We start from the raw sequence: 27,668 nt of genomic DNA, 5'->3' as shown, positions 1-27,668 counted from the left end.
TAAGTAAATGTATTGTACTTTACTTAAGTAAAAAATACCAAACATGTATCCTGATGATGGTGCCAGAGTGACGCAAAGAAGCAGGTGCTGGAGAGCCTCTGTTATTACTTAATGACTAGACCGTTGAAAAGACATGAAAAGATATATAGAAAGAAAAATATATAAATGGACCCTCATTTTGGCCCTCTGATGCCCCGCCCACAGATATGAATACCAAAACCTTCGCCCCAAAACACATTCACCTGAAATTCCTAAACCTAGCCTTAAGCTCCTTACACACCAGGGGCGATTTTTTCATGCGAATAATACGTTTTTTTTAAAAAACCTTATAAAGTCAATGCAAGCTTCCATGGAGCGAAAAAGCGAAGCGAAAAAGCGTCTTTTAATTATTCGGAACGAGCCCGAATTTTGCGTATATTCGCATAATCGCCGGTGTGTAACGACCTTAATTCCTAAAAGTAACCCCGGTAAACTATGCCTAAACGTAACCTTACTCCTAAACGTAACCCCAGCAAAACTATAGGCTACTGCCTCCCCCTGGTCAGCCGGAGCGTCTGATGGAGGGGAAAGGAACTGGTTGGAATAACGTGTTCCTTCCACACGCTACGGTACGTCCTACCGGGGAAACATAGGCAATACATAGGCAATTGGCACTGGGTGAAAAAATGGGTTGCAAAATCGTGGGATAAACATTTAAAGAAAAAGAAAAACACATACATACATAGGCTTTGGTATATATATATATGGTATAATAGTGTCTCGTATGAATTTGAAGTGGGGAGGGAGGGGCTACATGCCTAGAGGGCAGGGCGAGGGGGGGCGGGTCGATCTCTCTGATAGGCTGCAACGGACGCGTATGCAAATGAGGAAGGCGTGGCTGCCGGCGAGGCGGCGCGCTCCACAGTCTTCCGGTGGCGGAGCGCTCACTTCAGTTCAGTCAGTGTGTGTGTGTGGGACCGCTGCACGGAACATCACAACAACACACACACACACACACACGTACCGCTCCGTGTGTGTGTGTGAGAGTGGGGGGACGCGCGTGCACGTGTCTGCCTGTATGCGCGTGCGTGCGCGTATCGGGATGCGATCGTTCGGTCGGTCGCGTTGCGGCGGATTTCGTGCGTTCTTTGTGTTGAGCTGAGCCTGCTGCCCGCTGGACAACTAGGAGAGACCGTTCACGCGGTGTGTGTGTGTGTGTGTGTGTGTGTGTGTGTGTGTGTGTGTGTGTGTGTGTGTGTGTGTGCGCGCGCGCGCCGGGTGTGCGCGTGGTCCTGGGAATTATCATCAACAGTCGCCTGCGTTTCAGTGGATTACATTATTAACATTATTTAGTCTCTTTTATGGTGGTGTTTGTTCAGCTACCCACCGGTGCCTGGTACTAGAAGAAGGAGGTGAGTCTCTCTCTCTCTCTCTCTCTCTCTCTCTCTCTCTCTGTGTGTGTGTGTGTGTGTGTGTGTGTGTGTGTGTGTGTGTGTGTGTGTGTGTGTGTGTGTGTGTGTGTGTGTGTGTGTGTGTGTGTGAGCCTGCCTGCGTGCGTGTGTACGTGCGTCGGTCCGAGACGTGCTTTGCAGCCTTGTAGGTTCGCATGCTCTCTCTCTCTCTCTCTCTCTCTCTCTCTCTCTCTCTCTCTCTCTCTCCATCTCCCCCTCTCTTTCCCCGCTCTCTCTCTCGCCCCATCTCTCTCCATCTCTGTCTCTCTGTGTGTCTCCCTCTCTCTCTCTCTCTCTCTCTCCATCTCCCCCCTCTCTCTCACTCCCTCTCTCTCTCCATCTCCCCCCCTCTTTCCATCTCCCCCTCTGTCTTCCCCCCCTCTCTCTCACTCTCTCTCCCCCTCTCTCTCCCCCTCTCTCTCTCGCCCCATCTCTCTCTCCCTCCCTCTCTCTCTCTCTCTCTCTCTCTCTCTCTCTCTCTCTCTCTCTCTCCCTCTCTCTCTCTCCATCTCTCTCTCTCTCTCCATCTCTGTCTCTCTCTCTCTCTCTCCATCTCTCTCTCTCTCCCCATCTCTCCCCACCACTCTCCCTCTCCCCGCTTTTGTTTTTTCCTCTCTGTGGTGTGTGTGTGTGTGTGTGTGTGTGTGTGTGTGTGTGTGTGTGTGTGTGTGTGTGTGTGTGTGTGTGTGTGTGTGTGTGTGTGTGTGTGTGTGTGTGTGTGTGTGTGTGTGTGTGTGTGTGTGTGTGCGTGCGCGCGCGTGCGTGCACATGCTTGCGTGTGTGTGTTAGGAATGGGATCAGTGTATTCCCAGTAGAGAGTGGAGCAGAGTCTGTCACCTTTCTGACTGACTGACTGTCAATCACTACAACACACACACACACACACACACACACACACACACACACACACACACACACACACACACACTCACACTCACACGCATGCAGACACACTTGTCTTTTTTTTTTAACAGGTTTAACTTGGTTAAGTTCGGTTCGGTTTCATGTTGTGACAGACAGACAGACAGACAGACAGACAGACAGACAGACAGACAGAGCAAGCGTGTTAATCCGACATGAATCCAGACAGACAGTTTTATCAGATAGACAGATTTAACGGACAAGACAGTTTAACTGTCTGTCTGTCTCTCCGTCACTCTCGAAGTACCACGAGCACATAAAAGAAACCACTCACCGCTCAAAGACCACAAGCACTATACACACTCACATACTAGATCCTATAAGTGCTTCTCAATATGGGGTCCAGGGACCCCCAGCTGGTCCCAAGGGGTCCCCCACTCCCCAGTCTTCTCAAACGTTTTAATTTCAAGGACCGCCGTAACTCTGAGAGTTATAACTCTCAGAGTTATAGACCTGTAAGGGTCCATTTGGTTCCATTTGTACACTCTCAAGAGTTACAGACCCATACGGTTCCATTTGGTTCCAGTTGTACACTCTCAGAGTTACAGACCTGTAAGGGTCCATTTGGTTCCATTCGTACACTCTCAGAGTTACAGACCCGTAAGGGTCCATTTGGTTCCATTTGTACCTGCCTACCAGTGACATCATCGATGGGGATTCCAAGCTAATAGAAACGGCAGGATTTCTATTCCTGAAAAGTTAGCATGTTAACATATAGAATAGATAGGTCTCTCATTTATAAAACAAAAACAAAAACAAATAAAATACATGGTTTGTGGTTTATGCAGAGGTTTAGAAGTCGCAAGTCGTTTTGGGGGGGAATTGAAATATGAATTGAATGACTCGTCGGTCAACTCCTCAGGTAATGACGTGTGTGTGTGTGCGTGTGTGTGTGTGTAATGTCTATTTTTGTTTTTTAGGGTTAGTGATGAACATGGTAGCAATGGCATTGATTCACCATCCTGAAATGTTGATGTTCTCAGTATATAGTTATACAAACGTGTGTTTGTGCGTGCACGTGGTAGAGCGGTATAGGGGACATTTATCACAAAACACGACACACATCTCTCATTACCTTTCAGCTCAGTGTTTCAGAGTTTTGGGGCGTTTTTGACAAAAAATGTAGCAGTGTCGCGTCCAGAACCTTTTTGACTAGGTGTATTAAGTACGTTTCATTTTATTATATATTATTCTCACGGAGAGGACTTGTACTTCACATACAATAGGTATGAAAGCACAAGCATGAAGCATTCAAATAATTCAAACAATAACCACGGAAACGCAAACTGTACAATTAATCTCAGGAGGAAAGCAGACACGTTAGTAGAGGAGAACATTCCGCAAATGCTTGTGTTTGTGTGTGTGTGTGTGTGTGTGCATTTGAGCGCTTGCATTTCTCGGCTTTAGGCCTACGTTTTAGAAACAGCAAAAAGAATAGTAAAAATGGCATTCATAAAACGTCGACGCGTCCTCGCAACAAACGTTACACACACACACGCACGCGTGCGCGTGCGGGGGATAAGAATCGAGGACATTCCGTAAATGCCTGTTTAAACAGTGGTGTGTTTTTTACTTAAACAGCAGTGTGTTTTTCACTTAAAGTGCTTCTTAGGAAGAAAAAGAAATGTCCACAGAGGCCGTAGCTCTCGAGAGCCGATCCCAAAGTCTGAGAGGCCCTGTCACGTTCGGTTAGCAAGTACCGTACTCCTAGGAATACATGGAACACTCAGAGAATTCTACTCTCGGAAACCTAAAGGACCCATTTCCAACCTTATCTCGGTATAATTGCTGCTCACTAATGCTCGTTATAAGATGGCACCGTTTCTGTCCGCTCGCTTGTGCGTGTGTGTCTCGGGAGGAGGGCTGTAGGAGGGCAGTTCTTGGGGAATCTCAAGCTAATAGAAACGACAGGCTTTTTTCTATTCCTGGGGAAGTTAGCATGATATGATAGAAGCCATTGTTCTCGCGTTGATAAAAGAACAACGACGAAGAAATGTGTCTGTCTGTCTGTCTGTCTGTCTGTCTGTCTATCTATCTATCTATCTATCTATCTATCTATCTATCTATCTATCTATCTATCTATCTATCTATCTATCTATCTATCTATCTATCTATCTATCTATCTTCCATCCATCCAATCCATCTTCCACTTTCAGATATATTAACCCATTAAGACCGGGAACGCACCTGTGTCACATTTTGATTTCTTTGGCTATTCAAAAAAATTGCAGATCTACAAGCTCATAGCGCGGCACTCTGTGCTATGAATTTGTAGATCAGCTATTTTTTTTTGCAAAATCGTGAAAATGTGTGCAAATCTTTAAATATACCGTTTATGTATTTAAAAATGTAAAAAAAAAAAAAAAAGTCTAAATATAAAAAAAAAACAATCTCTTAGGATCTAGAAGACATTTCTTAGAATCGGCCTCGGGTCTTAATGGGTTAACGACCAGTTATTACTTATTGTTTCACACCTCAAGGTCGTGTGTGTGTGTGTGTGCGTGCGTGCGTGTGCCTGTCTGCCGTAGTATATTTTTATTAGGATCAATCAGGCGGGCTCCATCACAACGATAGCCTCATCGCTCACAGGGTGACACATATGAGCCATGCTGCTCCTTTAACCCATTAAGACCTGAGGCGATTCTTAAAAATGTTTTCTAAATCCTAACAGTTTTTTGAAAAAAAATATAAAAAAATATTTTTTTGAAAAAAATATAAAAAAATATTTTTTTGAAAAAAATGTAAAAAAATATATTTTTTTAAAAATGTAAAAAACATTTTTTTTGATTTTTTTTTTTGATAAAAATATATAAAAAAATGTTTTTTTTTAATTTTTATTTTTTTTTAATAGCAGATATACAAGCTCGTAGCGCGGCACTCGGTGCCGCGCTACGAGCTTGTAGATCTGCTATTTTTTAGATCCGCTATTTTTGAATAGCCAAAGACATCTAAAGCGACACAGATGCGTTCCAGGTCTCAGTGGGATAAAGCTGTCCTGCCACCTCATTGTCTATCCGTCTCTCTCTGTGTGTGTGGTCGCTGTCAGGCCACACACCTCCTATCTCCCAATGTCCAGTGGTGGGTAAAAGTACTCGCATTTCTTTTACTTTTTAAGTCAATGTTTTAAATACAGAAGTTGTAACAGAGTTAAAAATGTTGAAACAATATACATATTCAAAGATTTGCACTACAAAAACGTTTCACTATTTAAAAAAAAATAGCTGATCTACAGGTTCATAGCGCAGCACTCGGTGCCGCGCTATGAGCATGTAGATCTGCTATTTCTTAAAATGACACAGATGCGTTCCCGGTCTTAATGGGTTGACAGGATTTTGAGACTAAATGATAAATACATTGGATTCATTGGAACGTAGGTTAATTTTTTTCCCCCTTCCCATTTCCTGAAAAGTAACGGTTTTAGACGTACGAGGTTTTCACCCGACGGCGTGTAGGGTATTATTCAGCTCTTATGAGGTTTTTAATGACATGGTTTATGGTTATTCAGAGGTTTATAAGTCACAAGTCGTTTTGGGGGATTTGAAATATGAATCAAATGGCTCGTCAGTCGAGTCCACTCCTCAGCTAATGACGTGTGTGTGTGTGTGTGTGTGTGTGTGTGTGTGTGTGTGTGTGTGTGTGTGTGTGTGTGTGTGTGTGTGTGTGTGTGTGTGTGTGTGTGTGTGTGTGTGTGTGTGTGTGTGTGTGTGTGTGTGTGTTACTATACTTGTGAGGTCCAAATGTCAAGTATATAATTTTCAGTATAATTCAGTGGTGTAAAGTAACTAAGCGCATTTACTCAAGTATTGTTCTTAAGTACAATTCTGAGGTACTTACTATTTCCAATTGTCTATACTTTTACTTCTCATCTCAGAGGCAAATATTGTACGCTTTATTGTACTTTTATTTTTACTAGTTACTTTTCAGATATACACTATTACATTATAAAACATACATTAACCACTTCAGCCCTATTTCATACCTAGGCTGTTTGAAAATAGCAGATCTACAAGCTCACAACGCGTCGCATCGCGACGCGTTGTGAGCTTGTAGATCTGCTTTTTTCAAACATTTTAGTACTTTTACTTTTGGTACTTTAAGTACATTTTGATACCAATAATTTTGACTTCCGTACTTTTACTTGTAACAGAGTACTCCTACATTGCAGTATCGATACATTTACTTAAGTAAAACATTTGAGTGCTTTTTCCACCACTGGTATCATTTCAGAAACTGCCATTGTGCGGACTCACTGGAGAAAAGGTTGTTTTGTTGTTAAAAACTATTTTCGGCTTACAATGGCTTATAGGCTTACAATGGGGGAAGGATTCAGGTCAGGGTGAGTATTAGACATAAAGAGGTTAGGTTTAGGAGTTTGGGGTCAGAGTTGTTGTACCCTGATATTATGCTTAGTTCCGCGCTGTGTTGTGCACTGAAAAATAGCCGATCTACAAGCTTGTGACACACGCACGCACGCACGCACGCACGCACGCACGCACGCACGCACACACACACATCTCTCATTGCCTTTCAGCTCCCAATGCAGTGCTTTTTTTGGCGTTTTTGATCAAAAATGTAGCAGTGTCGTGACTCGTGAGTCGTGTCCGGAACCTTTTTGACTGGGTGCCCAAGTGGGGCACTTATGCAGGGGTTGAATGAAGTATGCATGCATCACACGCACGCGTACACGCACACGCACACGCACACACACATACACACACACACACACACACACACACACACACACACACACACACACACACACACACACACACACACACACACACACACACACACACACACACACACACACACACACACTGTGCGACGAGGAAGACAACAATAAAATGACAAAAAAGAAGAGACAGGAAGTCACTAAGTGCAGCTCTCAGACATGGACAGACAGACATAAATACATGCAGAGCAGATATACCATGAACCATATGCACAAAACATAAGGCAAATGTTTTCCTCTTCTGAAATGCATTCAAATGAGCGTTTACTCATCCCGTGTGTAAACATGATTATCAGCTCGCAGATGAGACGCGTGTTGAATGCATTAGCAGTGGTGGAAAGTAACTAAGTACATTTACTCAAGTACTGTACTTAAGTACACATTTTGAGGTATTTTTTACTCTACTGGCGTATTTCCAATCAGTGCTTTTACTTCTACTCCACGACATCTCAGAGGCAAATATTGTACTTTTACTCCACTACAATTATATGAAAACCTTAGTTACTAGTTACTTTGTAGATTTTGATTATTACAAAACAGACATTAACCACTTCAGCCCTTATTTACATTTCGGCCATTTGAAAATAGCAGATCTACAAGCTCACAGTGCGACGCATTGTGAGCTTGTAGATCTGCTATTTTCAAAAGGTTTTATACATATGAAAACTTGTGAAACGGGATATTCAGCGTAATGAGTACTTTCTAGTGTTGGTACTTTAAGAACATTTTGATACCAATACTTTTGTACTTTTACTAAAGCAAATGTTTTATTCTGGACTTTTACTTAGTAACAGGGTATTTCTATATTGCAGTATTGATACTTTAAGTTAAAGGCAGGGTAAGTGATATTTTGTATTATTTTGTTTTTTGTTAAAAAGGTTAAAGTAATATATTCTGATAGTAATCATTGCTACAGAGTGTTTGTTCGGTCACAGAGGTCTCTCCAGCTCTTTAGTAAACAGAATATAGAACATTTTCAGGTACGTGACAAAATGTAAGCCAATCAGGAGAGAGCACTGAAAATGCATTTTCTTTTTAATAAAGAGCTGGAGAGACATGGGAGACTCTCCTGTTACTGAACAAATACTCTATAGCAATGAGTACTATCAGAATATAGAGCTATTTAACACGTGTTTTAACCAAAGTAAATCACTTACCTTACCTAAGTACAATTTTGAGGTATTTTTACTTTACTGGACTACTTCCAATTTTCAGTACTTTTACTTCTACTCCACGACATCTCAGATGCAAATATTGTACTTTTACACCTTTTCACTTTTGCACCAATGTGTCAGATGCTGGGAAAAGCAGGCCTTTTGGAGTGGTCAGACTCAGTGTGCGCTCTCAGAGTGTGTTAACCAATCCAGATAGTGTGTAATGGGGCACCCGGGTGCTATCTGGTGGGGTGGCACCTGGTAGGATGACAGCTAGGGTGGCACCTGGCGGGATGACAGCTAGGGTGGCACCCATGCAGGGTGGCACCTGGTAGGATGACAGCTAAGGTGGCACCCCAGGGTGGCACCTGGTGGTATGACAGCTCACAACGTGTGGTGAGTTTATAGATTGGGTTATTTTATGTAAAGCAGGGGTCTTCAACATTTTTTTTTCAGGCCAAGGACCCCTTAGCTGAGAGAGAGATGAAGCAGGGACCCCCTCTACAGAATGTATACAATTGTGTTGCAGATTAAAGAGCTGGTGTCATGGTTTTGCACTTTTGTGTGTCTATGAGGTTGATTGAACTTCATTAAGCCCCCTGGTGGTGATTTTATGGTGTTTTATGTGTTCTCTGACTATTTTGAGTTTCTTCCGGGAGGCTGAAACCTTGAGGGTAAAACGTGCCAATAGAGAAACAGCGCTTTAGTGACATAGTAAAAACATACCCTCCCCCTCATTATCATAACACAACAGGTGTGGGCATGAGGAAGAGGAGGGACTAGGACACGTGGGTGGTGCTAAGGTGGTGGAGGAGGTGCTAAGGTGAGAACCAGGTATACTTAATGAACTGGAGGCATGTCCACATAAAAACATAATTTTAACAATTTCTGTACACTTTTTTGAAAAAAATCTTCTTCCTAGTATAACCATAATACCTGATGATTATGTTTTGGGGGGGGGGGGATTACTGAAAATCACGGCATCCCGTCTTTAAGCTTTTTCATAGATTTCATCAGTGTTGTGTAAATGTATGTTCTTTGTTTTTGTTTACACATTATCTTTTCTATTAACTCATTCACAACCAGAATAAATACTTAAATAATATGTTGGATTCATGTTATGTGCATTTTCAGACATTTGACCACTTAGGGGCAGAGGATGCTACTAGAACATTCTACCACGGTGTTTTCATATAGGTGTTCTACTCAGACTATGGTCGTATACAGTATTTGTTGTATTAGAGGACTAGTTATGGGTAACATATTTGTTGTATTGTGATGTTTCAGTATTGTTTAGACCTACACTTGTTTAATGTGTTAGTATTGTTTGGACGTGTATTGTATTAGTAGTGTTTGGACGTGTATTGTATCAGTACTAGAGGTTCGGGCCGGTGTACGGGGCCCTTGTAGCCTGGGCTGCACATCGGCGACAGAGACGTTCATTGCAACAGCGGTGTTTGTTTTCGACACGCAAACATAAAGCGAAAGCTCCCCTGAAAACCCTGTAGCTCCACTCATAAGTGTATTGTGTATTATAGCAGTATTATTTGGACATGCATTGTGTATTATATCAGTATTGTGTAGACGTGTATTGTGTATTGTATCAGTATTATTTTAGTGTATTATTGTGAACAGAGGGAGTAACCTTGGGTGTGTGTTTGATACAATGCACTGTGGGTCCCTGGTGGGAGGGGTTAGATGAGTAGTGTGTCTGCTCGCTGTTGTTGTTCCTGCTTCAAATCTCTGCCGTGGGACTCGCCTTTTGTTCTAATCCCCTCACGCACGCACACACACACACACACACACACACACACACACACACACACACACACACACACACACACATACACACACGCACACGTGTTGTGTGCGTGTGTGCGAGTGAGGGGAAAATTACAGAAGAGAGGTGATTGCTGTCTTGTGTGTCTGTTTGTGTGATTATGGTGCGATTGCCTGTGTGTGTGTGTGTGTTTCGCTTCCACGAAAGGCATGCACACGCAAGCTTTCACGTGCGTGTGCCTCTGCAATGAAAAGAGCGGATTTAGCCGATTAGAGGACTATAATGCTATAAACACACACACAAACACACACACACACACACACACACACACACACACACACACACACACACACACACACACACACACACACACACACACACACTGTTATGAGGAAAACAAAGTTGGATGAACCACATTTTGAGTTTATGATGTAAAAAAAAAAAAGGATCAAAGTGTAGGCTACGGTTTGCTTGGTGGGGGAGGGGCTTTTACAGAACCCCACCCCAGTAGTGAGTGTGTGTGCGTGTGCGTGTGCGTGTGCGTGTGCGTGTGCGTGTGCGTGTGCGTGTGCGTGTGTGTGTGTTTGTGTACTGGTTCCTACTGGCCCCTTTTCTGTTTGTAAATATCACGACCAAGGATGTTAACAATTACTCCACTATCGATTCATTGCCGTTGAGAATTGACTCGATTAAATGTATCAATTGACAATCAATTGAACATTCCACGGTTCTGATTTCCCACCGTTCATTAACGGAAACAAAGTCTGCGTGGCTATAGCCTACTGCCAGGGACCAGTACCTACGTTGTATGCGGTCACACACCCAGCTCGATAGCCTAAAGGCACTGGTTCTCAAACCTTTCAGGTCACGACCCCACAAAATAATCATATTTGAAATGGGGAATTGTAGGAATTGTAGGAGTTGAGACATTCAATGTTGTTTGACCGGTTGCACAGATAAAAAATGTGAAAATAGCTGTTCTAAAAGCTCACAACGCCTCGCATTTTAGGCGTTCACGATTTTTGCATCTAATATTAGATTTTTATAGAATAGTTTGTTAATTACTTTTGATGCAGTAATGGTCTTATTTTTTGTATTTTAGAGGAATTAAAAAGGTCTTAAAAGTCCTTAAATTGTCACTTTAATGACATCTGGGCCCTCCCCAAAATAATTTGCGGACCTCTGATCCAAGGAGCCTAAAACATATAGGCCTATTTTACATTCACAACGTGACAAAAACACTGTGGACGTTGACATGACGGTGACGCCAGCCAGCTTCGCTTCTATTTAACGACCCAAAACATATATATATTTATTACACGGCTTGGTTGAATGCTCGATTCTGATTGGTCAGTCATCGGTCATTATTTCTGGATAATGACCGATGAGCTCTATAACGGACCGCTGTGTAATCAGAGACTCAGAACACCTGCTCATGTCAACCTGTGCTGCTTGGTTATATGCTTTATCCAACATGACAGCCATGTAAACAAACAAACAATGTCATTTACAACTAAACGTTGCTCTCAAGAATGTTTTTGAAAACATTTGAAGTGAGAAATAGACGATGCAATAACCGAGAAGTCATTCTATTTGATCCACTGCGCTTCCTTGTTTATCGTGGCACAACAACGGGGGAATACCAAAACGCTCGCCCCAAAACACAGTCGCCCCGGGGCAAATCCGGCGGTATTACAGGCAAATCGGCAGTAAATAGAATGGGGGGCGAGTGTGTTTTGGGGCGAGTTTTTTTCCATTTCGTCATTTGTTTTTGCGAGGCGAACTTGTCCGCCCAGCCCAATACTTATGGAATACTTTCATTGCCGTAAGCAAGGAAATACTTCGTTTTGTTGTTACTTTTGGGTAAATGTATTTATGTATTTATTAAGTAGCCGTGTAATAAGCGGGATAATGCATGGGGAGGTAGTCATTATTGAAATTTAAAGCCCGACAGGGCGATTAACCACGAGGCACACTTTAAATTTCAATAATGACTACCTCCCCATGCATTATCCCTTGCATATTCCATGTTCATAACATGACTGTAAAACAGTGACTGTTGACAGTCTTTGACACACGCACGGTAACGCCAGCATCTCGTCTTATCAAATTAGTTAAAACACAATCCACGTTTATAACATGACTGAAAAACAGTGGCGCGTGTACCCTGACTACATCTGAGAGAAATGACACATAGAGACTCCATAGAGCACTGCAGAGGGGAGGTGTGCGTGTCTGTGACCAGCTGATGCTCGTTGACGCTCGTTAATGTTATATACATCAAGGCAATTATGTTTCTGCACTAAATGTTCCTTTCGTTCCTAAATACGCCGCTTGTCAATTCATCGATTAATCAATCAATAAGGTTATCAACTATCAATTATTGAATTCATCGATAATTTGCATCCTTATAACTGACTTTTGATTGGTGGAATGATACAAAAAAGGCATAATAATAATAATGAATAAATCACATTCAGTGTTTTAGTAGTCGGTTTCGGACAAGAATCTTCCTTTTGGTGCATCCTTAAAAATCACAGCTTATCAATTAATTTTCAATCAATCAACGAGGTGAATTAACTAATTAACTAACTAATTTGCATCCCTACCCCCTATTTAGCGGTACAGTTTGTCACTGCTCCCCTGAAAAGGTTTTCTTCTAATCTAAACAAGCATCCTTTATACCTGGAGTGTTGAAATGAATACAAACCTGAAAACAAGATAAGTAATCTGTTTTGCAAAATATTTTAATGCATATTGTGCATGTTGATGTTGTGATAACAATAGATTTTCACAGTCATGACATTTTACTGACGATGAATTTTTCACACAAATAACTGCGATTAACATAATGTGTTTTTGCCATTAAACATTGATACATAGAAAATACAATTACATTTCTGTTTGACTTTTAGGCTTTGTGAACTAAAAACCTAAATATACAAAGAAATGACTGACATAAACGTAATACTTTCAGAATTTGCGTTAAAATATAGTGGAAAAACTGGAAAAAGCCGGTCGACAAGCTCACAACGCGACACGTTGTGAGATTGTGGAACTATTTTCACTGTTTTTGGAAAACCATTTAGTTCCATTTGTACACTTTGGGGGAATTAAATTAACAGCTTTTATTATTTTATTTGTTTTTACCGTTGAAGTGCTGAGGAACTGTGTTCCTTCTTGTCCGGTTAATGTGTCGTGTGTTTGTACAGTGATTTAATGTCATGTGTCTGATTCCGTTATTGAACACGGCTGTGTTCAATAACGCTAAGTAGCAGCTCCGCTGCCAAATGCAGTCGAAAGGTTTTTTTTCCTCCTCCTCCCACCGAAATCCACAAACCATGCAAACATTTACCCATTTACACATTTTGCTCTTTATTTCTTTTACGAGAGAGTTAATATTTGTTAAAGTATGATGTTTTGGGAGAACACCAATAACATTTCTTTATTGAGAACTCACTTCATCTCTGTCTGTGCCTCTCTCTCTCTCTCTCTCTCTCTCTCTCTCTCTCTCTCTCTCTCTCTCTCTCTCTCTGTCTAATGCTTGTTTTCTTGTCCTTCGAGTCTCTCTGTCATCTGCTCCCCAACACACACACACACACACACACACACACACACACACACACACACACACACACACACACACACACACACACACACACACACACACACACACACACACACACACACACACACACACACACTCTCTCTCCTCTCACTCTCGGTGAGGTATGATGGCTGGATGTTGAGATGACAGGCGATTCCTCACTGTGCCTGTGTGTGTGTGTGTGTGTGTGTGTGTGTGTGTGTGTGTGTGTGTGTGTGTGTGTGTGTGTGTGTGTGTGTGTGTGTGTGTGTGTGCGCGCGTGTGTGTGCGTGTGTGTTCATGCAGCGGATCAGAGCTGTATATTTTCTGTGCTGGAATACAAAGCATCACACACAGTTTTTCAACAAATAGGCTTAAGCCTGTGTGTGTGTGTGTGTGTGTGTGTGTGTGTGTGTGTGTGTGTGTGTGTGTGTGTGTGTGTGTGTGTGTGTGTGTGTGTGTGTGTGTGTGTGTGTGCGTGCTCACTCACTCAGTGAGATTTGTGATTCTGCTTGAATGCATTCATGCTTGAATGTCAGTGTTGTGATTTTTTGTGGCTGTGTGTGTGTGTGTGTGTGTGTGATAGCACTGTGACTAGATGGTCTATATGGTCTACACACACACACACACACACACACACGTGCACGCTGCAGCGGTTGGTGTTAATTGGCTACGAGCTAATTAGCGAATGAATGTCGTTAAGCCCTGGGGCATCGTTAAGCCGTTTCACGTTCTTTTCAACAAAACGTCTCTGATTACATCACTCTGTCTGCCTGTCTGTGTCTCTGTCTGCCTGTCTGTGTCTCTGTCTGTCTGTCTGTCTGTCTGTCTGTCTGTCTGTCTGTCTGTCTGTCTGTCTGTATCTCTGTCTGTATGTGTATCTATTAAGGTTGGGCGATTTGCCCAATAACTATTTACTTTTTTTAGATTTGAGTTAAAATGTTCGCTTTAAAACAATATATATTCTACGATTTGCACTTATTTTCGCGATTTTTCAAAAATAGCAGATCTGCAAGCTCATAGCGCGGCACTCGGTGCCGCGCTATGAGCTTGTAGATCTGCTATTTTTGAATAGCCAAAAAGTGTAAAACAATGCCTTTTTTAGCTCAAATCAAAAAGGTGACACAGATGCGTTCCGGGTCTTAATGGGGTTAACACGTGTGCATGAAATGCATGGAAAGCGGAAGGGAGAACATAACATGAACCCAGTGGACGCAGGCCGCCATGTTATGTTATGTTCTGTTACTGTGAATGGTGTCCACGTGAACCAGCTACTGTAGATGAGATGCATTTTCGTCTGCACGGCTACGCTTTGAATACATAAACATGGCTTTGCTCTCAAGCGTACAGTAGCTCCGACAAGGAGACAACTAGGAAAGCAACAGCTATAGGACCACATTCACACGGCGGCCATGTTTCTATGAAGTCAATGAAAGTAGCCACCCTGGGTGGCGGCACTTTCAATGTTAAATTCCAATATGGCCGCCGTGTGAATATGGTCTATTCATTCCCTCACTCCTCCAGTGGTGGAAAAAAAGCACTCAAATGTTTTATTTAAGTAAAAGTATCAACACTGCAATGTAGAAGTACTTGAGAAAAATATGTACGTGAGTAAAAGTACAAAAGTATTGGTATCAAAATGTACTTCAAGTGCCACAAGTGAAAGTACTAAAATGTTTGAAAATAGCAGATCTACGAGCTCACAATGCGTGGCGATGCGACGCGTTGTGAGCTTGTAGATCTGCTATTTTCAAATAGCCTTGGTATACAATGGGACTAAAGTGGTTAATGTATGTTTCATAATATAATCATTTCTGCAAAGTAACTAGTAACTAAAGTTTTCAAATAAATGTAGTGGAGTAAAAGTACAATATTTGCCTCTGAGATGTAGTGGAGTATAAATTATGACATTATAAAACATACATTAACCACTTTAGCCCTATTTTATACATAGGTTATTTTCAAATATTGTAGTACTTTTACTTTTGGTACTTTCAGTATATTTTGATGCCAATACTTTTGTACTTTTACTCATTTTGAACACAGGCCTTTTACTCGTAACAGAGTACTTCTACATTGTGGTATTGGCACTTTTACTTAAGTAAAAAATGTCAGTACTTTTTTCCACCACTACTGACAAGCATACAGAAAACAGGAAGACAGATTATTCATCCAGTACCGGGGAGGGAACTGTGTTTTGTTAGACTCGTCGGAAATCAATGCAACAAGAACGTTGCCTTATATAATCATTATCAGAATGGCCCACATTGATTCACATTTCCCACAAGCTTTGTATCGCGATTTTGAAGAGTTGAATTGTTGAGGAGGCAGACATTTACATTTGCAAAATAACATGAATATTAGGGATATTATATTCTGGTTTTTCATGTCCGATAACGATACCGACTAGTAGTGATCAAAGAGGCCAATAGCCGATGTTAACCCATTAAGACCTGAGACAGTTTTTTGAAAAAGAAGGGAAAAAAAAGTTTTCACGATTTTTCAAAAATAGCAGATCTACAAGCTCATTCCTGCGGCACTCGGTGCCGCGATATGAGCTTGCAGATCTGCTATTTTTAGCGGTGCCAACCGCTCTACTCTTGACTTTGTCCGTATGTCCGTCCGTCGTCCGTATGAGCCCGGGATGAGCACGGCAAAGAAGAAACACATACAACACACGCGCACACACACACACACACACACGGACTTGGAGATTGCCTATGCCATCTCTCCTCTCATTGGCCACACGTGCCACTGGTTATCAAAGAGGGGTCCAGGGACCCCCAGCGTATGTTATGTCCGTCCGCCCGTATGAGCACGGGATGAGCACGGGATTTTAAACAGCTATAACTCCAGTTTCCAGCATGCCACCAAGTCCAAATTTATTATGTGGACTTAGACCACCAATAGGGACGAGCATGCATTGCTGAAGCCCCGCCCCCTCTGTCCAGGGACCCCCAGCGTATGTTATGTCCGTCCGCCCGTATGAGCACGGGATGAGTTTGGGATTTCAAACAGCTATAACTCCAGTTTGCAGCATGCCACCAAGTCCAAATTTGGTATGTGGACTTAGACCACCAATAGGGACGAGCATGAATTGCTGAAGCCCCGCCCCCTCTGTCTTCCCATTGGCTGGCCTTTAAACAGCCATAACTCAAGTTCGCAGCATGCTACGGAGTACAAATTTTGCACATGGACTAAAACCACCAATAGGGACGAACTGTAATTACTTAAGCCCCACCCCCTCTGTCTGCCCATTGGCTGGGCTTTAAACAGCCATTATTCCAGTTTGCAGCATGCTACCAAGTACAAATTTGATAAGTGGACTCAGACCACCAATAGGGACGAACTGAAATGAGTTAAGGCCCGTCCCAAAGGCACCGCTTCCTTCACACAGGGTGTGATTTTGAATAGCCAAAGAAACCTAAAGTGACACAGATGCGTTCCAGGTCTAAATAGGTTAAGAACCGATTAAGAAAACTCATGAATAGAAAAAATCTGTATTTATCAACTCGAAAAAGCTTATTATACTGTAAATATAGCTCCTACATTTAACAGCATTTCTTATAAACTGAACTGACACTTTTAATAATAAACATTAGAATGTTTTGTTCTATCAAATGGAGCATAATAATTAGCTCCCACTTGTAGCAGCATTTCTTATGAACTGAATTATAAATAAAACATTACAAAACAGTTCCCCAAAGGTTTTTTTCCCCTGTAGAAATAATAATAATGAAAAATCGATTTAGATTTTTTTTTTTATGTTGATAAAAATCATGAATATCGGCCCCGATAATCGGCCGTTTCGATAATCGGTCGATCCCTAATAAATATTGTCCAAATAAACAGCCGACGATTTCCAAAATGCGTCCGATCGCCACCTTACTATCTCTCTCTCTCTCTCTCTCTCTCTCTCTCTCTCTCTCTCTCTCTCTCTCTCTCTCTCTCCCTGTCTCTCTCTCTGTCTCGTATTGGAGGTTTAGACATGCTGACCTGATCTCATACATAAACATTAAAACGTGTGTGTGTGTGTGTGTGTGTGTGTGTGTGTGTGTGTGTGTGTGTGTGTGTGTGTGTGTGTGTGTGTGTGTGTGTGTGTGTGTGTGTGTGTGTGTGTGTGTGTGTGTGTGTGTGTGTGTGTGTGTGTGTGCGCCCAGACAGACAATATAGTCCGTCATCACAACATGTACGCTGTCAGGGGTACTTCCACTTTCCATCCAGAAGTCATGACCTCACCCCTATGTGTCTGTGTGTCTGTGTGTGTGTGTGTGTGTGTGTGTTATGTGTGTCACTGATATGAAAGCAGGGACATGGGACGACAGGATGTTCTCAGAGAGTGTGTGTGTGTGTGTGTGTGTGTGTGTGTGTGTGTGTGTGTGTGTGTGTGTGTGTGTGTGCGCCTATGCGTGCGTGTGTGCAGTGTGAGTGTGCGTGTCTCTTTGGAAGTGTGTATGTGTAATAGAGCTGACCCCGAAGCCTTTTAGGGTTCAAACTTTTGGTGCAATTTTTGAACAAGCCTTTGAACCATTGTTTTTTTTTCCCGATAGGTTGAACAGTTCTTGAGACACACGAAGGACAGACAGACAGACATACACACATTTGTGTAACTAGTGCATCAATTGCTCTCGAGATATGCTGGCCGAGTGTCCATACAAGCACAATTAGCCGTGTTTGGGGCAGGGATAGCTCTGGGCGATATGGTGACTTAGGCGTGTAACGATTTATCGCAAATTGATTCAAACGGGTGACAATTTAAATCGATTTAATAAAAAAATTAATTGGGACGTGAAAAATAGACAGAAGAAACATTTGGACAGGTGGAAAACTTTATCTAAACTTGCAGAGTGACGCATGACTTTACCTGGGTTACATCTTCTGTACTCGTACTTCTTGTACTTGAATGTTGACATTAAATAATAATCCTGTTTAGTGTTTCAATAGTGCAAGCGTGAAGAAATCAGCGTGGATGACGCCGCTGGTAAACACCGACACGTTGAAAGGCTAGGATCATAATACCAAGGATTCGACAGTGATGTCACTATTATGCAACCCGGAAGTAGCACGGACGTACGCCATTATGTGCAAAGCTGGTTGTAAAGATACCAAGGATTCGTCAGTGATGTCACTGACATGTGCAAAAGAAACTACATGATCTTTGTAAGAGAATAGGCTCTATGCACAGCAGCCATATTGTCACTTCCTTCCCAGGTGTTACCAATGACACTAATGAAGGCTCTGTTCCATTTAGTGTAGCACAGTGGTTTCCACGACCCCCATAACTCTGAGAGTGTACAAATGGAACCAAATGGACCCTTACGGGTCCATTTGGTTCCATTTGTACACTCTCAGAGTTACACATCTGTAAGGGGCCATTTGGAAGCCCATGAGGGTCCCTGGACCCCAACTGTAGACCCACTGGTGTAGCAGAGTGTTTACAGTGAGTCAACATGCACAATATCAGCACCCTGACTCTGTTTGACCAGAATGGAACAGAGCCTTCATTAGTATCATTGGTAACACTTGTGAATGTCTTCATAATATGGCTGGTGTGAATAGAGCCTATTGATAAAGAGTAGTTTTCAGTCATTTGCTACCGTATTGAAAAGAGGATAAGAGAAAACACAGTTATTGTAAAAGAAAATAATGCAAGAGAAGAAAATACTGGATTTGTGTAAGAGAAATACAAAAAAAAGATTTTTGGGTCATTTGTCTGGAAAATAATTTTAGTTAAAAAAAACGTGAAAAATCGTATCGTGAACCTCAAATCGTGGTTCGAATCGTATCGAGAGTTGAGTGAATCATTACATGCCTATGACTTGTTGATTTGGTGGCGGCGTTGTCCCTCCAGGGACAATGGAACCAGAACGCCAGTGACCTTGGACGGGTGACAGAACGACGGTGTGGCTTCATGTGACATGGCTTGTTTTTTTGTCATCAGAATAGAAAACCTAATATTCTGTCTACAGAGAAAAACACGATACGGTGATACTTTGGGGACATCAAAGTGTCACATTCAGCTCGGGCATTGCAGGCAGACAGACAGACAGACAGACAGACAGACAGACAGGCAGGTTTTTAACCTATTAAATCCGGGAAAGAATCTGTGTAATTTTAGATTTTAGCTATATATATTATATATATATATATATATTATTGAAAAAAAATCTAATTAATTCAAGGCTTTGTCAATAATTAATAGAAATGAATCGCATGTTTTATTTTGTTTTTTTTTTATCCCGCAATTTTTGTAACCCTAATAAATATCGTCCAAATATATTTCACCCGGTGCCAATTTTCTAAGTGATCCTGGGCACTACACTCCCCTCACCAGCTTAGGGCCGAGCTCATCCCTCCTTCAATGCATGAGATCCAACTGACCTTCTTGTCACCTGACAGGGGGGAGTTTTCGTTGCATGTTTTCGCGCATGGAAGGAACACGTTATTCCAACCAGTTCCCTTCCCCTCCATCAGGCGCCCCGGCTGTCATGGGGGAGGCGGTATAGCGACCAGGATTACTACATGTTTTTGTGAGGGTATTAACTACCCTGAGAGTCACGGGGAGAACAAACTCCACACAGAGTAGGCCCTTTCGCCAACCCCGCCTAGGGTATGGGCACTGATGACGCGGAGGAGAAGACACGCCCACAGCGTCCCCGGCGGGAATCGAACCCAGGCTGTGAGCCGACATCACTACCGACTGCGCCACCGGGCAGTCGCATGTTTAATCGCATATCAATATTTGACCTGAGAAGCAATTTCTTGCCAGTTAAAACAGATTTAAAATAATGATATATATAAAAGGGTTTAAGCAACAAAATATCGTTTTTTTCATCAAGGTGGTACAAAACAGATCAGTGCAAGTTTTACCATAAAGTGCAGCAATTGTAGTAATATATTCAGAGATATTCAGGTAGCCTATATAAATTCAAGGACCTTCTGTAAACTCAAGCAGAAGTAAAACACAGTACTTGTCTTGATTGACCTTATAGTCCAATATCCTGTATGATCAAACCCAGACAAAAAAAAGCAAAACTCTCTGAGGCCATAACACAACCAATAATTTGGTTAGTCCATATTGTCCATATTGATAAAAACTGAGCCTGATTTAAAATGTGCTGTCTTCAGATACTACGGGGGACATGTCCCCATTCGCCCCTGTGTCAATTATATCCCTGCGTGTGTGTGTGTGTGTGTGTGTGTGTGTGTGTGTGTGTGTGTGTGTGTGTGTGTGTGTGTGTGTGTGTGTGTGTGTGTGTGTGTGTGTGTGTGTGTGTGTGTGTGTGTGTGTGTGTGTGTGTGTGTGTGCGTGCGAGACATTCTTGAGCCGTGACAGTCTGTCTGCTGTTTGATAAGATAAACATCACAGTAAACTGAGAGAGAGAGAGACACGGACAGACAGACAGACAGACAGACAGACAGACAGACAGACAGACAGACAGACAGACAGACAGACAGACGTAGAGATGGTAAGACAAAAGTCAGAGAAAAGGAAAGATACACTTATTTAACTGCCTCCATGTCTCTCTCTCTCTCTCTCTCTCTCTGCTCCAGGAAGTCACTCTAAAACACCATATATGGTCGATAAATGTTCTTTTGAGATGTGTGTGTGTGTGTGTGTGTGTGTGTGTGTGTGTGTGTGTGTGTGTGTGTGTGTGTGTGTGTGTGTGTGTGTGTGTGTGTGTGTGTGTGTGTGTGTGTGTGTGTGTGTGTGTGTGTGTCAGGACTTTGGACGTTTCCCCATTCACACAAAACCATGTTCACCTTAGTTACCCCTCACTCACACACGCACGCACGCACGCACGCACGCACGCACGCACGCACACACACACACACACACACACACACACGCGCACACAATATAAAATATACATGAGGTGTGTGTGTGTTTCTGTCTTCTCTGTCGGGTGGAAAGGAAACCTTGTACAGTATGTCCAACATTTTTTGGTTTACATTAAATCACTGCTGTCGAGCGGAAACCTTTTACCTCCATATTTCAACGTTTTTTGTAAATTAATGGCCTAGTATCGATCCAGAGTGTCACACACAATAGCAGTGAAAATAGCAGATCTGCAAGCGCAGATCTACAACGCCTCGCAAAAACACAGTTTTGCACATAAAAGGTTTCCTACCCGACAACAACGAAATGTAAAAAAAAAAATGCCGGTGTTCCAATGGACCCAATGTGGTTATCTTTTAGTCACATGCTCGTTTTCATCGGTTCAATATTTATAAAACCACTGTCACATTAACCCATTAAAATTGTGAAAGTATCCGTGTCCATTTTAGACTTCAGCAGATGGGGGGTCCGCGGCCAAATTCATGTCATGTTGGGGGTCCGTGACACGAAAACGTGTCAAGGACAAATTTAGAAAGGCATTATTTTACACTTTGGCCATTCAAAAATAGTAGATATACAAGCTCATAGCGCGGCACCGAGTGGCGCGCTATGAGCTTGTAGATCTGCTATTTTTGAAAAAGTGAGAAAATATGTGCAAATTAATATATTTATATTCTTTTAAAGCGAACATTTTTAACTCAAATCTTTGCTTCGGGGGGGTCCCTGGAACAAAATATTTTGAGATGGGGGTCCGCGGCCAAATACATATCATGTTGGGGGTCCTTGACATGAAAAAGTTTGAAAACCACTGATATGGAAACATACGTTTTTCAGAAAACCGTTTAGGATGTTGAAGACATTTTGCAGAATCGGAACAGGCCTCAATGGGTTAAGGGGTTAAAAATAAAAGTTGAGAATTGCGGGTGCCGGCGATGAGGAGCGTGACCTGTTAGTGTGGTCACGAACGTGACATTTTATTTTGCTATTAATTGTCGCGCAAATCATTTTGATTAACGATTTAAATTAATTGTTTTTGGCATTGAACACTGGAACACAAATAAAAAATGACATCACTGTTTTACTGTTCGTGAACAAACATTGCACGGGGAAGATATGACAAATAATTAATGTACAAAGAAATGACTGATATATTTAAGAACTCTATACTTTAAAGGTAGGGTAAGTGATATTTTGTGGTTAAAACAAATGTTTTTTTGTTTAAAGCTTAAAGCACTATATGTTGATAGTAATCATTGCTATAGAGTGTTTGTTCAGTAACAGGAGTCTTCCTGTCTCTCCAGCTCTTTAATAAACAGAAAATACATTTTCAGGTAGGTGACAAATGTCAGCCAATCAGGAGAGAATACCCATTTATCAGCCTCATGTTTGTGTTTCAGTTGTAATGTTGTCTGCTCATGTATTTGTGCCATCATCACTTCCAATTTCACTTGTTCATTCTGTATCCTGACCGAGTTCTCTATCCTGATTGGATAAAATTGGTATCCTGACCTGAAAATGCATTTTCTGTTTACTAAAGAGCTGGAGAGACATGGAGACCCCTGTTACTGAACCAACACTCGATAGTAGAGGTGTAACGATATAGTAACTGCATCGAAAAATCGTTATGAATTTTCAATGATCTACTATATCGATATGCAAACAGCAAAATATCGTATCGTTTGACTTTGTATCGTATCAAATCGTTTTGCAATGCAAATAATCGTATCGAATCGTTTTGCAATGCAAATAATACATTTTTATCAATACTAAGTACTTTTAAGAAGAAAAAAGAGAAACAGGGGTTTATATCCAGTATCCAGGTATTTATTTTTCACACAGAATTTTTGGGTAAATAAATAGTTACTATATCGATTTTAAATCATTGGATCGAATAGTATCGTTCTAAATTAACCTGTCTTGTATCGTTCATGTATCGTATCGATTAACTCACTGAATCGAAACGTATCGTATCGTTCTAAATTAACATGTATCGTTCATGTATCGTATCGATAATGGTATGCAAGTGTATGAACATTTGTCTACATAGAAACAATTATGACAATTATACAAAGAAAATGATCACGATTATGTAATAATTGTGACAGGACTATAGTGACCTGCCTGAACTCAGGTCAGCCGTACACAGGGTCAAAGGTGAAAAGGTCAGAAGTTCGGGCTGCAGTAACTGCATTACCGCAATACCGCGCGTGTGCAGTTACCTCTATCTGTCAGGAGAGGGAGACAACGGACATACAACTAAAAAACGTTTACAACAGTTTTCATTCAACATCTTTCTAATTCATAACAATATTGTGTTTGGTCTCGTTATTTGAAGCCACGTAATCAAATCATTATTTTCTGCATTTGTTTTTGTTTTGTTTTCTTATCATTTAATTGGATAAACTGAATAAAAAGTGGATGTCCTGAAGAAAAGTTGGTAATTAAAAAAAACTATTATTTTGACTGAATAGTAAGTGAAACTACAGTATGCATAATGTTGACTAGGGGTGGGACGAAGCGAGTAACTCGCTATTCGATACGGTGACGATATTTGGCCCTCGGTAACGATGATGGCACGATACACGATATCTGCGATAATCAATGTAATGTTAACACATTGGGTGCCTGAATTTTTTAATAACAATTTACCGTGGGTGCCAGCATTCTCCCCATTGACTGTGCTTTGCTGTTTAAAGCTCTAGACTCCACGACGAGCAAATCCACGTAAAAAAAAGCATCCATTCATGTAGCGCGATGACCCTGGCTACATCCTGGAACGATAACATTTCACTCGCGAGTTACAACGGGGGGGGGGGGGGGGGCGGGGCGGTCGCGCATCGCGCATGACCGGTTTTCCCCACCGGAAACAGATTCGGAGATACAGACGTTTTAAAGAAGGAAATAGACAGGAAGCGGATGGGGAGCCATGTTTTTTTTTTTCGGTGATCCATCTGGCCTATCCTTCACAATGGGTACTCCCAGAGCTGCTCTAGCCCCTCCCGTGTGGAAAAAACGAAAAGACACTCCACGTAACTTTTTGCACTCGTTTTTGGCTCGTTTTGTCTCGTTTACCCCCTCCCCCCCCCCCCCCGATTCTCCGAGCCCCACCTACGCCTTTTGAGGCGATTGTCGGGTGGATCGTTGTGAAGAGTAATATTCTATGAATTTACTGGTTAGTAAAAACGCTCAAAATCGCTGACAAGGCCATAGACGATGTTTTAACTCTGGCAGTTAAAGATTAACGGAGTCCCTCACGTATACACCCTACAATAGTGTCTTCTATGTTATTTGGGGGAAACAAGCTTGTTGATCTGCTATTTTCCGGCGAAAGCTTTCCCCCGCAACGCGGATAATGGTGCATAAGTGGTTAATTTAATGCATTGATCGGGCGCAGACGCGAGCGCATGATCAAAGACACATGGAGCGGACCGCTGGCGTTTTATTGATGTTGATAAATGATCGTTTACAACAAATTAAATCAATGTCGGACTTTAAACTCATTACCCAAGATTAGATGCTCTCCCTTCTACAGCCCCTCTCTCTGTGTGTGTGTGTGTGTGTGTGTGTGTGTGTGTGTGTGTGTGTGTGTGTGTGTGTGTGTGTGTGTGTGTGTGTGTGTGTGTGTGTGTGTGTGTGTGTGTGTGTGTGTGTGTGTGTGTGTGTGTGTGTGTGTGTGTGTGCATGCGTGTCTGCGTGTGTGTGTGTGTGTGTGTGTGTGTGTGTGTGTGTGCGTCCGCATCCTCATCCTTACAGAGAATCAGAGTCCTCTTTAGCCTCAGGCAATTCCCATAACTCTCTCTCTCACACACACACACACACACACACACACCACACACCACACACACACACACACACACACACACACACACACACACACACACACACACACACACACACACACACACACACACACACACACACACACACTCACTGTCTCCCTATCTGTCTCTCTCGCTCAATTCAATTCAGTACAGCTCTATTAGAATAGTTGCATAACATTGACGCTGTAACAGTGAACTAGAATAATTCGTTTATGAAGTGATATCAATTAAAGTATAAATAGTTGCAACACATATAGAATAATAAAATATGTGACATGTTTGCGGGCGCACATACGTGTGTTTCAAAGTGTGTATATTTTTGTTGGTTGGTTTTCGATCGATTTTACGTTTTTATTACAATACTGCAAATAAATGAACACATATTTGTAATTATTTTTGTATTTGTTTCCCCATTTTCTGAATGGTAAAACTAAATGCTTAAAAAAAGAGTGTTCATTAAACAAAGTATACATATATACATATGTATACTTATATACATGTACATACTGTCTCTCCGAGTGAAACTTCCAATCTCTCCCTTGTTTAGACATTTCTGCCACACCGATTGGCCGGCTGACTACTGTGAAGCTCTTCTGTGATTGGACGGTTCTGGAGTCTCGGGTAAGCGTTCATACTCTTCATTCCTATGATGCCACTGATCTAGGATCTGATCGTTGTACTCCTTACTAGAGGTCTTCAGGGTAAGCCCGAATACCCGAGTGTCCGACCCGGACCCGGCTCGGTCTCGGGTCCATTCTCAAGAAGTGACTCCGGGTCGGGGTCGGTATCGTTTGCCTCGGGTCTAGGGGCTTTGACAGTAAAGTGACGGGTCCAGTAAAACCCAAGTGGACTGGGAGATTGCAAAGCACAAGTCTTATTTAGTGCTAGACAACAACCTTAGCAATTGGCAAACAACGGGTCCAGGTCTGGTATTTCACGGTCGGGTCCGACATCTCTCGCTACTGCTCGGGTCCGGAACTCAGATTTCTAATAATAGCTTGGTTCCAGTCGGCTCCGGGCAGTGGTGGTGGTGCGGTGTAGCTAAGTAACTAAGTACATTTACTCAAGTACTGTACCATTTTTAGGTATTTTTAATTTACTGGAGAATTTCCAATTTTCAGAGGCAAATACCGGTAATATACTTTTACTCCAATATAATTATTTGACAACTTCAGTTACTTTGTAGACTTTGATTATTATATGAAACATACATTAACCGCTATATACATTTCAGCCATTTGAAAATAGCCGATCTACAGGCCCACAATGTGAGCTTGTAGATCTGCTATTTTCAAAAGATTTTTTGACATCCTAATAATATACAATAGAGAGTCGCGCGCATGCGTGGCTGTCTGTTTGCGTGTCCTTGGGTCCTTGCCTCTGCCTGTGCCTGTGTGGGTGGAGCTACAGGGTTTCCAGGGGGAGGCGGTTTCGCTTTTGATTTGCTATGCTGTCTCTGTGTCCGATGTGCGGGCCAGGCTACTACACGGAAGCCCCGCGCAGCGGATAGACCGAACCTCTAGTTTTATACATTTGAAAACTTGTGAAATGGGAAATTCTACATAATGAGTATTTTCTACTTTAAGTACATTTTGATACCAATACTTTTGTACTTTCACTGGAGTACATTTTTTATTTGGGACTTTTACTTGTAACAGAGTATCTCTACATTGCAGTATTGATACTTTTACTTAAGTAAAACATGTGAGTACTTTTCCCACCACTGGCTCCGGGTACAATTTTCACGGGTCCATTTTCCATCATACTAGACCTGTGAAGACCTCTAGGCTTTCCAAACCGGAAGATTTTTTCCGACGCCTGAGGGAGTATGTATTAACTTTGGCATCTCAAGTCAAGTCACCTTAATTTATATAGCACGCTTCAAAACAACACAGGAGTTGATCCGAAGTGCTTTCCAGTCAAGGGATAGACAACGTCAGTGACACATTACAGAGTTCAGTGAGAGAGCTCAGAACGTAATAAGACAAGCCAAACAATACAGAAAAACAGAGAACACGTTGACGGAAGCAAACGCATTAACCCATTAAGACCTGGAACGCATCTGTGTCACTTTAGATTTCTTTGGCTATTCAAAAATAGCAGATGTACAAGCTCGTAGCGCGGCACCGAGTGCCGCGCTATGAGCTTGTATATCTGCTATTTTTTGAAAAATCGTGAAAAAATATTTTTTATATTTTTTTCAAAAAACTGTCAGGATTTAGAAAACATTTTAACACATTGGGTGCCTGAATTTTTTTATAACAACTTACCGTGGGTGCCAGCATTCTCCCCATTGACTGCACTTTGCTGTTTAAAGCTCTAGACTCCACGACGAGCAAATCCACGTAAAAAAAAAGCATGCATTCATGGAGCGCGAGGACCCTGGCTACATCCTGGAACGATA

At 42.0% G+C, this 27,668-nt stretch overlaps 1 protein-coding gene across 1 annotated transcript in view; it reads left to right on the top strand.

Moving 5' to 3' along the window:
• The first annotated feature begins 1,104 nt into the window (after positions 1-1,104).
• LOC311061174 (semaphorin-6C-like) overlaps positions 1,105-27,668 on the top strand; it is a 139,306-nt gene continuing 112,742 nt past the window's right edge. Inside the window, 2 exon segments of the mRNA XM_084079731.1 lie at positions 1,105-1,391; positions 25,812-25,885. The gene's annotated coding sequence lies outside the window, so the exon portion shown is untranslated.

This window comes from Gymnoscopelus microlampas (assembly GCF_963454915.1).
Source record: "Gymnoscopelus microlampas genome assembly, chromosome: 15".
Taxonomy (NCBI): Eukaryota; Metazoa; Chordata; class Actinopteri; order Myctophiformes; family Myctophidae; genus Gymnoscopelus; species Gymnoscopelus microlampas.
Note: the sequence above shows the minus strand (reverse complement) of the source record. Positions and strands in the feature narration are given on the sequence as shown.